We start from the raw sequence: 12,500 nt of genomic DNA on the forward strand, positions 1-12,500 counted from the left end.
GTAGATAGGGGCAAAATTGTTTGGTGAATTGGAACGCGCGGGGTTAAAATTTCACCTCACAATATAGCCTATGACGCTCTCAGGGTCCAGACGTGTGACTGTGCAAAATTTTGTTTCTGTAGCTGCGACGCCTCCAACACTTTTCCTTTCACTTTTTTCCCCATTATGTAGATTAGGGGCAAAATTGTTTGGTGAATTGGAACGCGCGGGGTTAAAATTTCACCTCACAACGTAGCCTATGACGCTCTCAGGGTCCAGACATGTGACTGTGCAAAATTTTGTGGCTGTAGCTGCGACGGTGCAGATGCCAATCCCGGACATACACACACACACATTCAGATATATATATATATATATATACAGTGGGGCAAAAAAGTATTTAGTCAGTCAGCAATAGTTCAAGTTCCACCACTTAAAAAGATGAGAGGCGTCTGTAATTTACATCATAGGTAGACCTCAACTATGGGAGACAAACTGAGAAAAAAAAATCCAGAAAATCACATTGTCTGTTTTTTTAACATTTTATTTGCATATTATGGTGGAAAATAAGTATTTGGTCAGAAACAAAATTTCATCTCAATACTTTGTAATATATCCTTTGTTGGCAATGACAGAGGTAAAACGTTTTCTGTAAGTCTTCACAAGGTTGCCACACACTGTTGTTGGTATGTTGGCCCATTCCTCCATGCAGATCTCCTCTAGAGCAGTGATGTTTTTGGCTTTTCGCTTGGCAACACGGACTTTCAACTCCCTCCAAAGGTTTTCTATAGGGTTGAGATCTGGAGACTGGCTAGGCCACTCCAGGACCTTGAAATGCTTCTTACGAAGCCACTCCTTCGTTGCCCTGGCGGTGTGCTTTGGATCATTGTCATGTTGAAAGACCCAGCCACATTTCATCTTCAATGCCCTTGCTGATGGAAGGAGGTTTGCACTCAAAATCTCATGATACATGGCCCCATTCATTCTTTCATGTACCCGGATCAGTTGTCCTGGCCCCTTTGCAGAGAAACAGCCCCAAAGCATGATGTTTCCACCGCCATGCTTTACAGTAGGTATGGTGTTTGATGGATGCAACTCAGTATTCTTTTTCCTCCAAACACGACAAGTTGTGTTTCTACCAAACAGTTCCAGTTTGGTTTCATCAGACCATATGACATTCTCCCAAAACTCCTCTGGATCATCCAAATGCTCTCTAGCAAACTTCAGACGGGCCCGGACATGTACTGGCTTAAGCAGTGGGACACGTCTGGCACTGCAGGATCTGAGTCCATGGTGGCGTAGTGTGTTACTTATGGTAGGCCTTGTTACTTTGGTCCCAGCTCTCTGCAGTTCATTCACTAGGTCCCCCCGCGTGGTTCTGGGATTTTTGCTCACCGTTCTTGTGATCATTCTGACCCCACGGGGTGGGATTTTGCATGGAGCCCCAGATCGAGGGAGATTATCAGTGGTCTTGTATGTCTTCCATTTTCTAATTATTGCTCCCACTGTTGATTTCTTCACTCCAAGCTGGTTGGCTATTGCAGATTCAGTCTTCCCAGCCTGGTGCAGGGCTACAATTTTGTTTCTGGTGTCCTTTGACAGCTCTTTGGTCTTCACCATAGTGGAGTTTGGAGTCAAACTGTTTGAGGGTGTGCACAGGTGTCTTTTTATACTGATAACAAGTTTAAACAGGTGCCATTACTACAGGTAATGAGTGGAGGAAAGAGGAGACTCTTAACGAAGAAGTTACAGGTCTGTGAGAGCCAGAAATCTTGATTGTTTGTTTCTGATCAAATACTTATTTTCCACCATAATATGCAAATAAAATGTTAAAAAAACAGACAACGTGATTTTCTGGATTTTTTTTTCTCAGTTTGTCTCCCACAGTTGAGGTCTACCTATGATGTAAATTACAGACGCCTCTCATCTTTTTAAGTGGTGGAACTTGCACTATTGCTGACTGGCTAAATACTTTTTTGCCCCACTGTATATATACATACATAAGCTGAAAATAAACATATACTCACCTTCCGAAGGCCCGTTGGAAGTCCTGCAATACTCCCCATCCGCCGCCTTTGCCGCTCCTCGCCACGCTCCCGGGACCGCTCCATTGCAAGCGGCAGCTTCCGGTCCCAGGGCGGAGGGTGAGTATAGCAGGTTTTTTGTTTTTTTTATTATTTTTAACATGACCTATTTTTACTATTGATGCTGCATGGGACATACAGGGTTAATAGCAGCGGTAACGGAGCGCGTTATACCGCGGGCCGTTACCGCTGCCATTAACCCTGTGTGAGCGGTGAGTGGAGGGGATTACGGAGCGGGCGCCGGGCAGTGAGTGCAGGGGAGCAACTAATCGGACTGTGCCCGTCGCTGATTGGTCGCGGCAGCCATGACAGGCATCTGCCGAGACCAATCAGCGAACAAATAACCGTGACAGAAGGACAGACAGACAGAAGTGACCCTTAGACAAGTGTGTGTGTGTGTGTGTGTGTGTGTGTGTGTGTGTGTGTGTGTGTGTGTCTGTGTGTGTGTGTATATATATATATATATATATATATATATATATATATATATATATATATATATATATATATATATATATATATATATATATATATATATATATATATATATATACACACTAGATGGCAGCCCGATTCTAAAGAATCGGGAGTCTAGAATCCATATATACTTTATTTATTCAAATGTAAAAATAATACAATTAATAAATAATAGTAAGAAAGAACAAAAAATGGCTGCACTCACCAGCTCTTGACAATTCTTGTTATTTAAGGTACAGTTACACAGGATCCATGAACATGCTTATGAGGGGAGGGATGAAAGACATCAGACGACAACTTTGCGTGTTGTGGCAAATGCCACAACAACGGTTCTTTGCTTAACCCCTTTACCCCCAAGGGTGGTTTGCACGTTATGGACCGGGCCAATTTTTACAATTCTGACCACTGTCCCTTTATGAGGTTATAACTCCGAAACGCTTCAACGGATCCTGGTGATTCTGACATTGTTTTCTCGTGACATATTGTACTTCATGATAGTGGTAAAATTTATTTGATAGTACCTGCGTTTATTTGTGAAAAAAACGGAAATTTGGCGAAAATTTTGAAAATTTCGCAATTTTCAAACTTTGAATTTTTATGCAATTAAATCACAGAGATATGTCACACAAAATACTTAATAAGTAACATTTCCCACATGTCTCCTTTACATCAGCATAATTTTGGAACCAATTTTTTTTTTGTTAGGGAGTTATAAGGGTTAAAAGTTGACCAGCAATTTCTCATTTCTACAACACCATTTTTTTTTAGGGACCACGTCTCATTTGAAGTCATTTTGAGGGGTCTATATGATAGAAAATACCCAAGTGTGACACCATTCTAAAAACTGCACCCCTCAAGGTGCTCAAAACCAAATTCAAGAAGTTTATTAACCCTTCAGGTGTTTAATAGGAATTTTTGGAATGTTTAAATAAAAATGAACATTTAACTTTTTTACACAAAAAATTTACTTCAGCTCCAATTTGTTTTATTTTACCAAGGGTAACAGGAGAAAATGGACTCCAAAAGTTGTTGTACAATTTGCCCTGAGTATGCTGATACCCCATATGTGGCAGTAAACCACTGTTTGGGCGCATGGGAGAGCTCGGAAGGGAAGGAGCGCCGTTTGACTTTTCAATGCAAAATTGACAGGAATTGAGATGGGACGCCATGTTGCGTTTGGAGAGCCACTGATGTGCCTAAACATGGAAACCCCCCACAAGTGACACCATTTTGGAAAGTAGACCCCCTAAGGAACTTATCTGGATGTGTGGTGAGCACTTTGACCCACCAAGTGCTTCACAGAAGTTTATAATGCAGAACCGTAAAAATAAAAAATGATATTTTTTCACAAAAATTATATTTTAGCCCCCAGTTTTGTATTTTCCCGAGGGTAACAGGAGAAATTGGACCCCAAAAGTTGTTGTCCAATTTGTCCTGAGTACGCTGATACCCCATATGTGGGGGGGAACCACCGTTTGGGCGCATGGGAGGGCTCGGAAGGGAAGGAGCGCCATTTGGAATGCAGACTTAGATGGAATGGTCTGCAGGCGTCACATTGCGTTTGCAGAGCCCCTAATGTACCTAAACAGTAGAAACCCCCCACAAGTGACACCATTTTGGAAAGTAGACCCCCTAAGGAACTCATCTTCATGTGTTGTGAGAGCTTTGAACCCCCAAGTATTTCACTACAGTTTATAACGCAGAGCCGTGCAAATAAAAAATATTTTTTTTTCCACAAAAATTATATTTTAGCCCCCAGTTTTGTATTTTTCCAAGGTTAGCAGGAGAAATTGGACCCGAAATGTTGTTGTCCAATTTGTCCTGAGTACACTGATACCCGATATGTGGGGGGGGAACCACCGTTTGGGCGCATGGGAGGGCTCGGAAGGGAAGGAGCATCATTTGGAATGCAGACTTAGATGGATTGGTCTGCAGGCGTCACATTGCGTTTGCAGAGCCCCTAATGTACCTAAACAGTAGAAACCCCCCACAAGTGACCCCATATTGGAAACTAGACCCCTCAATGAACTTATCTAGATGTGTTGTGAGAACTTTGAACCCCCAAGTGTTTCACTACAGTTTATAACGCAGAGCCGTGAAAATAAAAAATCTTTTTGTTTTCCCACAAAAATTATTTTTTAGCCCCCAGTTTTGTATTTTCCCAAGGGTAACAGGAGAAATTGGTCCACAAAAGTTGTTGTCCAATTTGTCCTGAGTACGCTGATACCCCATATGTGAGGGTAAACCCCTGTTTGGGCACACAGGAGAGTTAGGAAGGGAAGGAGCACTGTTTTACTTTTTCAACGCAGAATTGGCTGGAATTGAGATCGGACGCCATGTCGTGTTTGGAGAGCCCCTGATGTGCCGAAACAGTGGAAACCCCCCAATTATAACTGAAATCCTAAACTAAACACACCCCTAACCCCAATTCCAACGGTAACCCTAACCACACCTCTAACCCTGACACACCCCTAACCCTAATCCCAACCCTATTCCCAACTGTAAATGTAATCTAAACCCTAACCCTAACTTTAGCCCCAACCCTAACTGTAGCCCCAACCCTAACCCTAGCCCTAACCCTAGCCTTAGCCCTAACCCTAGCCCTAACCCTAATGGGAAAATGGAAATAAATACATTTTTTTTTTATTTTTCCCTAACTAAGGGGGTGATGAAGGGGGGTTTGATTTACTTTTATAGCGAGTTTTTTAGCGGATTTTTATGATTGGCAGCCGTCACACACTGAAAGACCCTTTTTATTGCAAAAAATATTTTTTGCAATACCACATTTTGAGAGCTATAATTTTTCCATATTTTGGTCCACAGAGTCATGTGAGGTCTTGTTTTTTGCGGGACGAGTTGACGTTTTTACTGAAAACATTTTCGGGCACGTGACATTTTTAGATCGCTTTTTATTCCGATTTTTGTGTGAGGAAGAATGACCAAAAACCAGCTATTCATGAATTTCTATTGGGGGAGGCGTTTATACCGTTCCGCGTTTGGTAAAATTGATAAATCAGTTTTATTCTTCGGGTCAGTACGATTACAGCGATACCTCATTTATATCATTTTTTTATGGTTTGGCGCTTTTATACGATAAAAACGATTTTACAGAAAAAATAATTATTTTTGCATCGCTTTATTCTCAGGACTATAACTTTATTTTTTTGCTGATGATGCTGTATGGCGGCTCGTTTTTTGCGGGACAATATGACGCTTTCAGCGGTACCATGGTTATTTATATCTGTCCTTTTGATCGCGTGTTATTCCACTTTTTGTTCGGCGGTATGATAATAAAGCGTTGTTTTTTGCCTCGTTTTTTTTTTTTTCTTACGGTGTTTACTGAAGGGGTTAACTAGTGGGACAGTTTTATAGGTCGGGTCGTTACGGACGCGGCGATACTAAATATGTGTACTTTTATTGGTTTTTTTTTTATTTAGATGAAGAAATGTATTTATGGGAATAATATTTTTTTTTTTTTTTCATTATTTTGGAATATTTTTTTTTAATTTTTTTTACACATTTGGAAATTTTTTTTTTTACTTTTTTACTTTGTCCCAGGGGGGGACATCACAGATCAGTGATCTGACAGTGTGCACAGCACTCTGTCAGATCACTGATCTGACATGCAGCGCTGCAGCCTTCACAGTGCCTGCTCTGAGCAGGCTCTGTGAAGCCACCTCCCTCCCTGCAGGACCCGGATCCGCGGCCATCTTGGATCCGGGGCTGGAGGGAGCAGGGAGGGAGGTGAGACCCTCGCAGCAACGCGATCACATCGCGTTGCTCCGGGGGTCTCAGGGAAGCCCGCAGGGAGCCCCCTCCCTGCGCGGTGCTTCCCTGCACCGCCGGCACATCGCGATCATCTTTGATCGCGGTGTGCCAGGGGTTAATGTGTCGGGGGCGGTCCGTAACCGCTCCTGGCACATAGTGCCGGATGTCAGCTGCGATAAGCAGCTGACACCCGGCCGCGCTCCCCCCGTGAGCGCGGCCGATCGGCTATGACGTACTATCCCGTCCAGGGTCAGATAAGCCCAGGGCACCTCGACGGGATAGTACGTCTAAGGTCACAGAGGGGTTAAGAACAATGTCAGGTAGTAGGAAAATAGCCAGTTAATAATAGGCAATAGTTCTTTGCAGGAATGCAGATATTAATAAATATGCAGTTTATATTGCAGAGAAATTGCTGGGCAATAATGGACAATGTCCTTATGTGGCAAATAATAGAGCAATATACCCAATGTGGCAAAGAAGAGGTTAATAAACGGCAGTCTCTCAGTATAACAGTCAGTGAATAATAGGCAGTATATGGAGAAAACACCAAACAAAAGTTCAAAATTGGTGTGAAAATGTCACTGAACCACTTCACAACTAAATATATATAGTTTTGGTAAATGGTATTATCATTTTTTTGACGAAATTCGGCAGGAGCTTTTAGAGCAACGTCACTGGGCCCGCCTCCACGCAGTAGAAACTTGCTGTGAGGTAAAAATTCAAAAATCACACCAAAATGGCGGGCGGAGTGTGTCACAGTACGGCACATTTCTGATTGGTCGCTCGCAGCAGGCGGCAACCAATCAGACACTGGACACTGTTGACGTCACTTATCTCCGGACATTAGCTCCGGACATTAGCTCCGGACATTAGCAGGAAGTAGTATTCTAGGCAATTATATATTGTATATCTAATATATAATTGCCTAGAATACTACTTCCTGCTAATGTCCGGAGCTAATGTCCGGAGCTAATGTGCGGAGATAATGTCCGGAGCTAATGTCCGGAGCTAAGTGACGTCAACAGTGTCCAGTGTCTGATTGGTTGCCGCCTGCTGCGAGCGACCAATCAGAAACGTGCCGTACTGTGACACACTCCGCCCGCCATTTTGGTGTGATTTTTGAATTTTTACCTCACAGCAAGTTTCTACTGCGTGGAGGCGGGCCCAGTGACGTTGCTCTAAAAGCTCCTGCCGAATTTCGTCAAAAAAATGATAATACCATTTACCAAAACTATATATATTTAGTTGTGAAGTGGTTCAGTGACATTTTCACACCAATTTTGAACTTTTGTTTGGTGTTTTCTCCATATACTGCCTATTATTCACTGACTGTTATACTGAGAGACTGCCGTTTATTAACCTCTTCTTTGCCACATTGGGTATATTGCTCTATTATTTGCCACATAAGGACATTGTCCATTATTGCCCAGCAATTTCTCTGCAATATAAACTGCTTATTTATTAATATCTGCATTCCTGCAAAGAACTATTGCCTATTATTAACTGGCTATTTTCCTACTACCTGACACTGCCTCTTATTAACCTGTTGTTTGCCACCACCACGCTTAAAGCTGTTTAGCTTAGCCAACATGAGCTCTAATAGTAAGGATACTAATGACACAGAGTCCAAAGCTTATGATGCCGCACGTAAGATCAGGTCTGATAGAAAGTATGGTAATGATGCAGAGCGAAAAGCCGCCGATGCCGCACGTAAGCGCAAACAGCGTGCTAAGTCTGATGTCTTTCATACCTCCCCTCATAAGCATGTTCATGGATCCTGTGTAACTGTACCTTAAATAACAAGAATTGTCAAGAGCTGGTGAGTGCAGCCATTTTTTGTTCTTTCTTACTATTATTTATTAATTGTATTATTCTTACATTTGAATAAATAAAGTATATATGGATTCTAGACTCCCGATTCTTTAGAATCGGGCTGCCATCTAGTATATATATATATATATATATATATATATATATATATATATATATATATATATATATATATATATATATATATATATAGTGTTCAAAAAATGTGAAGAAAACAAGGAAACAAAAAATACAGTGATTTTTTATACAGGACATTTTGTCTAGCCTTACTGCATGGACGGCCATGGCTGTCCACGTGGTAGACACGACAAAGCTGTAGGTGAGGAACAAACAATGGCCCACCGCAGATCAGTCATAATGATCCTAGCAATCTGAAAGCAATGTCTGGCATGAGATAGCTCAATAAAACCTAATATAGACTATACACACAAGAACAACCTCCTGTTCTTCTGGGTTGTAGTAAAATATCCCCATCCTAAAAAAAGAAACTATTTTCTTTATGCTTTTCCACTCTTTAACCCTGCTGTTCTGTTCGGTCTGGGGAGACCTATTTTGAACTTTGGTATTTTTTGGGGTGTTCAAGATGCGGTTCTGAAACTTGTGGTTGATTGACTTAAATGAGGATGGGTCGGTCGGCCACGGGTTTCAGAGCCGCATCTTGAATATTTTAAAGAATATTGAAGTTCAAAGTCGGTCATTTTTGACCAACAGAACAGCAGGGTTAAATCAATTCCTGGTTTTGCAGTTACACATCAAACCCTGATCCAAACACCCCCTTGTGCACCATGCCCAGTAACCCATTAGACCTTATTCCTAGTCAGAAATTCACAGCCCCAGATACGGAGAGGCAGGACTACTGACTACTGACTACTGATATATGGTTGGGGTTTTAATGGGGTTTGGCAATTATCAAAAAAAAAAAAAAAAACACGTTAAAAAAAGGTTCCCAAAAGCATTATTTCCCCCTCCTCCACTCTAAAGGCTGCAAGGACATGCTGAGTGCGGTGGTCAATCACGGTCGTAGTACGATACATCACTACAGATGACATGTCAAGGGACCGGCAGTGGTAGAAAAGATTACAAACCTAATATTTGCCAAAACGTCATGCAGGATTTTACATTCTGTACAGAATTCTCTCTCGTTAATTTGTCTCTACAATTAGAGGACTTAGTTTTCAAGTGAGTAATTGAGAACAGGACACTCCGGCATAAGGGGATGGGGCTATGTAATAACATAAGTGTGCGGATTGCTGGGGGGTGGGGGAGGGGAGGCAGTCACACCCCTCTCGATCAGTAAATTAGGACATATTTTAGTATATTAAATATATCATTTGGTAGTGACGGAAATAAATTGGCTATCTCAAGATCAATAATATTTCAGAAAAATTCAACAAAAAAGCACTAGATCTGATTACCTGTGAGATGCACCAGAAGAGTTTATCCACTTATCAAAAACTGACATACAATGGGTGGCAATGGAGACTTCCAAATGCAGTGTCCTCCTCTGTATCCGCCCTGCTCTAGCCTTCAACGCCCGGAGGCCATGAATCCTGGGAGATGTGCTGAAACCAAAAGGAAAAAGAATAAAAGTCTCAAACTCTGTACTTCACATCGTTCTGATGACCAGGGCTGGACAAATCCCACTGGCCGGGCAGCCGATGTACCACCAACCATTTTATTTACTGGTTTCCATCACTGTCTATGCACGTTCCTATTGACGAGCGATTTGTTCAGCCCCGCTGATGGGCATTAGGGACGACGCTAGACCTGTACATGAAACTGACACGGTCCACATCTAGAATTCAATCTCAGTACATAGAAAACTAAAAAGTGCAGCTCATTTGTTCATACAATTTTGGTTAACTGATAGAATTTATCATTTTTCTTTACAGAAGACTGAATAATCTACAACAAACAGCCATGTGCATGTGCTCGCCATCTCAGCATTCCTCTGGAGTGCCAAGCAGAGGAACGGGAACTCTAACTTATTTCCAGATTTTGGAAAAAAAGGCAGACAACAAATAACCGAAGGTACCAGTATATTTGGGGGGATGCTCCTGTGTCCCCCAACCGGGCATGTACAAGGTGTAGGTGTGTGTGTGTGTGTGTGTATGAATAAGTGGCACCAACACATTTTGGGTGTTCCCTTCCTCAGGTCTTAATCTTCCTCAGATCCGGGCATGCTCCTGATGAGGTGGCAGAAGTTCTCCTGAGGGATCTCCTCCCAGACCTGGACTAAAGCATCCAACTCCTGGACAATCTGTGGTGCAGCGTGACGTTGGTGGATGGTGCGAGACATGATGTCCCAGATGTGTTCAATCGGATTCAGGTCTGGGGGAAAGGGCGGGCCAGTCCATAGCTTCAATGTCTTCATCTTGCAGGAACTGCTGACACGATCCAACCACATGAACTCTGGCATTGTCCTGCATTAGGAGGAACCAAGGGCCAACCGCACCAGCATATGGTCTCACAAGGGATCTGAGGATCTCATCTCGGTACCTAATGGCAGTCAGGCTACCTCTAGTGAGCACATGGAGGGCTGTGTGGCCCTCCAAAGAAATGCCACCTAAACACCATTACTGACCCACTGCCATACCAGTCATGATGAAGGATGCTGCAGGCAGCAGATCACTCTCCACAGCGTCTCCAGACTCTGTCACATATGCTGAGTGTGAACCTGCTTTCATCTGTGAAGAGCACAGGGCGCCAATGGCGAATTTGCCAATCCTGGTGTTCTGTGGCAAATGCCAAGCATCCTGCACGGTGCTGGGCTATGAGCACAACCCCCATCTGTGGACGTCGGGCACTCAGACCATCCTCATGGAGTCGGTTTCTAACCGTTTGTGCAGACACATGCACATTTGTGGCCAGCTGCAGGTAATTTTGCAGGTCTCTGGCAGTGCTCCTCCTTGCACAAAGGCTGAGATAGCGGTCCTGCTGCTGGGTTGTTACCCTCCTACGGCCCCCTCCACATCTCCTGGTGTACTGGCCTGTTTACTGATAGCGCCTCCAGCCTCTGGACACTACGCTGACAGACACAGCAAACCTTCTTGCCACAGCTCGCCTTGATGTGCCATCCTGGATGAGCTGCACTACCTGAGCCACTTGTGTGGGTTGTAGAGCCCGTCTCATGCTACCACGAGTGGGAAAGCACAGCCAACATTCAAAAGTGACCACAACATCAGCCAGAAAGCATTGGTACTGAGATGTAGTCTGTGGTCCCCACCTGCAGAACCACTCCTTTATTGACTGTGTCTTGGTAATTGCCATAAAGATGCGGTACATTCTGGTATCCTCCATTTTGATACAGGAAAGATATATATCTTGTCCTCAGTCTTGCCTGATGAAGGGACCTGTGTAGTCTCGAAAGCTTGCAATATGTTACCATCTTTTCAGTTAGCCATTAAAAAGGTATCAACCACTGAGGACTCTCAATTCTAAATATTTTGGTAATTGCCAATAATTTCCATCTGTTTTGGATTCCATTTGCACAACAGCAGGTGAAATTGTCAAACAGTGTTGCTTCCTAAGTGGACAGTTTGATTTCACAGAAGTTTGATTTACTTGGAGTTATATTCTGTTGTTTAAGTGTTCCCTTTATTTTAATTTTATTTTTTGAGCAGTGTATATGAACTATGTACAGCATACATTGCTATGCACCTATGTACACAGCCATTCCTGTATGTATACACACACTATACACCTATGTACACTGCCGTTCCTATATATATACACACACTATACACCTATGTACACTGCCGTTCCTATATATATACACACACTATACACCTATGTACACCGCAGTTCCTATATATACACACACACACACACTATACACCTATGTACACAGCCATTCCTGTATGTATACACACACTATACACCTATGTACACAGCCATTCCTGTATGTATACACACACTATACACCTATGTACACTGCCGTTCCTATATATATACACACACTATACACCTATGTACACTGCCGTTCCTATATATACACACACTATACACCTATGTACACCGCCGTTCCTATATATACACACACACACACACACACACTATACACCTATGTACACAGCCATTCCTGTATGTATACACACACTATACACCTATGTACACAGCCATTCCTGTATGTATACACACACTATACACCTATGAACACTGCAGTTCCTATATATACACCTATGTACACTGCCGTTCATATATATACCCACACACACACTATACACCTATGTACACAGCCGGTCCTATATATACACCTATGTACACTGCCGTTCATATATATACCCACACACACACTATACACCTATGTACACAGCCGGTCCTATATATACACACACTATACACCTATGTTCACTGCCGTCC

The 12,500-nt window shown here is 42.7% G+C and overlaps 1 protein-coding gene across 1 annotated transcript in view; it reads right to left on the reverse strand.

Moving 5' to 3' along the window:
• KIF18A (kinesin family member 18A) overlaps window positions 1–12,500 on the reverse strand; it is a 225,317-nt gene that overhangs the window by 198,873 nt on the left and 13,944 nt on the right. The window contains exon 2 of the mRNA XM_069739769.1: window positions 9,554–9,700. The gene's annotated coding sequence lies outside the window, so the exon portion shown is untranslated. The remainder of the gene's footprint in view (window positions 1–9,553; window positions 9,701–12,500) is intronic.

Source organism: Ranitomeya imitator, chromosome 9, assembly GCF_032444005.1.
Source record: "Ranitomeya imitator isolate aRanImi1 chromosome 9, aRanImi1.pri, whole genome shotgun sequence".
NCBI classification, from domain to species: Eukaryota; Metazoa; Chordata; class Amphibia; order Anura; family Dendrobatidae; genus Ranitomeya; species Ranitomeya imitator.